This window comes from Lytechinus variegatus, chromosome 4 (assembly GCF_018143015.1).
Source record: "Lytechinus variegatus isolate NC3 chromosome 4, Lvar_3.0, whole genome shotgun sequence".
Taxonomy (NCBI): Eukaryota; Metazoa; Echinodermata; class Echinoidea; order Temnopleuroida; family Toxopneustidae; genus Lytechinus; species Lytechinus variegatus.
Genome location: NC_054743.1, coordinates 58,818,854 through 58,825,342, shown reverse-complemented (window position 1 = coordinate 58,825,342; position 6,489 = coordinate 58,818,854).

Genomic DNA, 6,489 nt, shown 5'->3' with positions numbered 1-6,489 from the left:
GCATCTTACAGTTTTAAAGTAAGTTCGCTTTGTAGAAGAGAAATCTACATGTAATTGTGAAAGAGAGCAATCCTAAAGTGTTTATCACATGCCAGAATGCTTATTTAGAACAGCAAAATTTGTAAATAATAATTCAGGCTTGCTGAAAATGATATTAATATCATTACCATGTTCTTTTCCTAGTGCAGCTAATACACTAAACAACATGTGGGACCACACAATTAACAGACAGGCATTTTTCAGTTATTTTTTCTAATCTTCATCGGCTCATTGCTCTGTAATTATACAGGAGATGATGTCACAATACGATTCAATTCATTGCGCTCAGTAAAAATGCAGGTGCAATACGCATATAGCCTGCTGGCTAAATGCGCAATGCTGCCCGAGGTGTTCGCTTGTGGGATTTTGCTTTTCGCTTTCCATATTTTTGCTCCCTTTTCATAGATTACTGCAGGAAAAACTCTTTGTTTTTTCATAAATTCGTTAAACTCCGAGACGTTGTACAACACAAATAGAGAATATTCTTATTCGTGCAATGGTGCAAGATTTTGCATTCGGTGAAAGAAAGAAACTCTCTATTCAACTCGGCTAATGCCTCGTTGAATAGAGCATGTCTTTCTTTCACCTCATGCGAAACCTCGCACCATTGCACTCATGCCTATTCGCTATTTGTATACTGTCACCAGCACCAGAGTTTTTTTCTTGAAGATGAAATCAGGTTAAAATTCCCTTACTCCGTGCCGTGCTGGGCTAACATTTTTCCACGATACCATCTGCGATTTCAAAATCAATTACACACCAGTCCAGCGGGATGTGCAGCCAAGCTTAAAAGATGGCCGCCCACTGATAGGCATCGTACCAGGGCCTTACAGTGTCTTATCAAGGCTAGCATCTGTCTATGGGGGTGGCTTAGGCCGTGTTTATGCTTCCACTTTTCAGGCCAGAATCAGCGTTTCCAAACGTGATTAGTCCAAAACACGGTTGCGTCCATGCTTACTTTCATTTAAACGCTGTTTCAAAACGCTGATTGTAAACTCACAAAAAAGTGCGTTTGTAAACGTCGTTTGACCAGAATCAGGCTTTCTGGGGAAGTATAAACAGAACCACGATCGTAAACGTGTTTAAATGACGTCATTTGGTACATGCTTCCGGTGAGATGAAAATCCGCGGGCAAATATAGTCGTATTGCTCCTTGTTATCTCTACGTAAAAACAACAATTGGAAAAAAAAAACTTTCGAAAAAAAGGCATGCCCAATTTGACCTCGCTTAACGATGCGAAGCCAGCTGGAGATCATGATTTGCTCTGAAAAGTTAAGCATAAACAGCACTCCCAGAACCACGTTTACGATCGGCGTTTTGAATCGACGTTTGAAATCGCTGATTCTGTCCTCGCAATGGAAGCATAAACACACCCTTAGTTCATCCAGTGAATTCGTTTGGTTTATTGTTTGTTGTCGTCGCATTGGCTCCATTCATCGAGTCGGAGCCACCATCTTTGATTTTATCCCATGAAAGATTATTTTATACCGTCCCTGGTGGATTCTTAATCAGATCGATCTTTGTTTTTTTTACCTCAAATGGGTTCAAAATTCGTAGTGCTTACCAACCTTCAAAAGGGCAAAATTTCCATAATAGGATTAGAAACAAACGGAAATATAAATAGCATATATGACTGAAAATTTGAAGAGAATTGGAATAGATTCTTAGTTTGACACTGTGTTTAAAGATTCAATCAGCTATCAACAAGGGATGCCCTTAGCGTCACATTTTCATGCATCTCATTATAAATGCAGAAGCACCCTTGCACTATAAAAGTTTCCTCCACTAATGGTGAAGAAACAACATCAATGTATTTTGTAAGTGTAACTGTGCACATTGAGCAGAGTATTGTGTGAAAAGTAGATGATGTGTACATCTTGCCTATTACTTTACCCGGCAAACATGCACGGTCCCCCCCTTTTTTAAAACCCAGAATAGGGTAAATCTCTACTGAATATTCCTTTCCAAAATGCATGATTTGCACAGGTTGTGTGTATATTTGTGTAAAAGTCATGCTCAAGGCTTTCTTGCACTGAAGTGACAAAGTATACATAGACTAAGATTTGAACTACAGCACATTGCATAATAATATTAATATCATCATGATAAAAGTAAAACACTACTACTATTTCTACTACTACTACTACTACTACTACTACTACTACTACTACTACTACTACTACTACTACTACTACTACTACTACTACTACTACTACTACTACTACTACTACTACTACTACTACTACTACTACTACTACTACTACTACCACTACTACTACCACCACTACTACTACTACTACTACTACTACTACTACTACTACTACTACTACTACTACTACTACTACTACTACTACTTCTACTAATACTTACTACTACTACTTATACTACTACTAATGTTAATAATAATGTCATATTTTACCCAGGGCCGTTAGTCACTTCAGTCCAGAAAACTGAAAAGAGCTATATTTAGAGTTACTGCTTTTGATCGGGGAATATTCCTTAAGAAACATATTCTGACAATGGAAACACAGGAAGAAAGCACAGGTGGTCCGTTATACAATCTCAAACATATGACTGCCTCCAACATCAACTAATAGCTCATATCAAAAGAATGGTTGCTATAAATGTAGCTATCAATACACTAATCATGTTTTATGGTTAGCAGAAGAGAGTTGGCCTATAAGAAGGGCATTGAGTCGGCTTAAGGACATTCCACAGTTAAAATGGAATCCTTGTTACTTACGCACCTAAATATTCCAACAATTAACAAAAAATACATTAGTTCATGTGTTCGATTTTTTTTTCTTTTTGCTATCGAGGTTTGAAGTTCGCTCCATTGAAAGTTCTCAAGAATTATGCAATCAAAAGAATTGGGCATTTTTAGATCTCACATGATCAAAATGTTGAGTTTACATCTCTATTACTCAGTTGAAATCCACATAAATTTCATCAGATTGTACAGTTCAGAATCGTATACTTAAGATGGCAAATCCATTGATAAAGCTATGTCTTTCCTCCTTTTAAGGCTAGCAGCACCTTCAATTTTGAAAAAAATTTGAAAAAGATGACAAAAACATCCAAAAAGACCAGAATTTGAATTTTTTCAATAACAAATTTAAGAAGCTCAATGAATGCTCTACTGTATTAAAAAAAAACATGTCATTTTCAGCAAAAATTTCAAAGTTGTGGAGGAAGATTTAGTAAAGAGTTGCAAGATTTGTAAAAAATGCACAAGCGGAGTAGATTCATAACAAAATGATGAAAAGGAGGGGAAAGGGAGGGGGACTGCTACATCATGCTTAACAGAAGTTATTCTGATTTGGGTCAAAGACCTTCAATTGTACATGTACTTTTATTTCATACACACATAACTTTGCCCCACGCTTCAAGGCACTGCATCTCCATGTGAACCATAATCATATGCAGGGTGTCATTTTTAAGAGAATTAAATGACCTATTTATTGGTATCAATCACACATTAATATTCACTAAAACTGAGGAGGGATTATTGATCAAAGTCAGATTTCCAAACTTTTTTTTGATGAGTTTATTTGAAATATTTCAATAACAAATTAAGAAGTGCAATGAATAGGCCTACTCTACTTTGTTAAAAAAAAACATGTAATTTTCAGCAAAAATTTGTGGAGGAAGGTTTAGTATTAAAGGAGGTGCAAGATTAAAAAAAATCCTCAAGCGAAGTAGATTCATAACAATGATAAGGAGGGGAAAAGGAGGGGGACTGCTGCTACACATGCTTAACTCAAGTTATTCTGATTTGTGTCAAAGACCTTCGATTGTACTTTGATACATAACCGACCATATTGAAAAATTGAATAATTTCTTTTGAAGGTACATGTATAACCCACTTGGTATTCCCATGTGCTCCTGTACTGTTATAGTCCAAGGAAGTCGCCTAAAACCCGGTCTTATCAATCCAGCATTTAATGCAATTACTGCGATGGTGTGGTAGTAAACAACGCACACGGGACGTAGAACATTGCATACTCGGCTAATTGGCCATGCGTCATGGCGACTTGGCCGTGCTATGCTGGCTGGGTCTGAGCTTTTTTCATCAACTTGTCTTGATCAAAGGGGTAGGATAACAGGTTTATTTCCAACTCGTCCAGTTGCCAACTCATCTACTATCATTTGGTCTACCATCAGTTCGTCCACTATCCACATGGTCTAAATACCAATTTGTCCACTCATCATTTTGTCTTAATAACCAGTTGGTCGAATAGCCATTCAGTCCATATACCATTAGGTCTAATGGGACTAAGTGTTAATTGTGTAAAATGAATGAAAATGAAATGGATATTAGACCAACTAGTTATGAGACGAAATGGTCGTAGATGGAATGGTGATTAGACAAAGTGATGATTGGACCAAATGGTTAATAGACCAAATGGTTGTTAGATGAAATGTTGATGGTTGGAATGGCATTAAACGAAATGAAGGTAGACCATGTGGTGTGTGGATGGGTTGGCAGTAGACAATTGGCAATTTACCAGACAAAATAGAGCAAAAAAGGTTCCACTTACAGGATAGACCAGTTCGTAGTTACTTCATGGACAATTTTGGTCAAATGACCTTTCATTTCTTTCATCATGATAGGCAGATTTCAAAGCAAGATATTACGTAAGCTTGCCTTACATAGCAGGATGAAGAAATTGAATAGACCAGGTGACTAGAATAGCACACAATTGAACACGTAATGAAGGCATTTGTTGCATTCCTACTTTGAATGAATATCTTAGCATGTTGCACAATGTACTTTGCAAACTGTGAAATACCAGTCATTTGTGGAAGCATTGTTGTTTTTTGTGGATGTAAATGAAAACGACAATTCAAAGAATATATGAATAATCAAGACATCAAAGTTGGTGCTTATCTCATTAGATTTTAAAGCATTATGTCACTTTAGTACAAATGACCTTCTTCTGATCATGCGTAGAATCTTTTGATCATGCGCAGAAAGGAACTACGAACTGGCTTATTGTAGAATATTCCGAACATGACAAATTTTCTTCTTATGTCAGTCCATCAATTTGTTTTATTTTATTGTTATATCTTATCTTATCTTATAAATGTTAGGGACTTAAACTGAAATTTGATAAATGGGAAAAATTGGAGGGTAAGCAAAGTGTCCAAAAGGTTTGGTCGACAAGTAGTAAACCCCTTTGGTCTCCTACCAATTTCAGACCTGCCAAACTTCTACAACCAAAAAATAAAGGATTCCTAGAAAAAAAAGTATTTTTTGACAATAAAGAGTATTTCTTAAAATTTGTCTCAACATAACAATCGCCAACCTGTTGTAGAGAGATCAGAGAAACACCATTTGAAATGACTATACTTGAAAACTTGATAATTCACCATTTCAAACAGGTGCTCGTGGGCAAGAATTTACTTCTTCTTTTCATGCAACAAGTTACTGACCCGACAGTGATTTTTACCAGTCTGGGACTGCCGGACCAGCGCTAGTGTTGCGCACTGTGTACAATACATACTTCATGAGCAAATCATACAAAAAAAGTATTGGCGTATTCATAGCAATAAAGAGGAACAAATAATAAAAAGGGAACAGTTGGTAGGTCTGCAATTTGGCTGACTTAACATTTAATCTGTACTACATCTGATCTCATACCAACTAATTTTAAATCTCACTTGATCTAATGACCATATAGGCCTCATTACCACGTCATATACTTATTATATTTTACCTTTTCCAATGAACATTTGGTCATATATGATTCATCTAACCATATAGAGTAAGAAGTATTAGACCAAGTGGATATTAGACCAAATGGGTGTAGCCTAACTGGAACTAAGGGAAACTAGTAAATGAGCTAAATGGTGATTAGACCAAATGGTAGGTAGAAGAAATAGTTAGTAGACGAAATAGATTGACACAAAGTATGCAGCACTAAGAAATATTGTATTAAGCAGTATACATTTTACATATAATTATTATTATCAGTACTATCATCATTATTATCATTATTATCATTATCATTATTATCACTATTATCATTATTATCATTATTATCATTATTATTATTATTATTATTATTATAATTATTATAATTATAATTATTATTATTATTAATTATATTATTATTACCATTATTATCATTATCATCATTATCATCATTATATTATTACCATTATTATCATTATCATCATTATCGTTATTATCATTATCATTATTATCAAAGTAGGATTTGACCTGGTGGGACGAGACAAAACAGAAAATAGACCAATCAGCAATTAACCGGTCCCAGCGCCCCCTTCCACCAGCGACTCATACCCCTAGGGGGCAATCTGGGGGAGCTCCTAATCACCGACGTATGCCTCTTGGGTCCCCGGCCCATCGTCCAATCAAATTACTTTAAATTCAATATTCCACTCCGTTACTCCCTCACGATTAAAGGCCGTCTCAAATTCTTGGA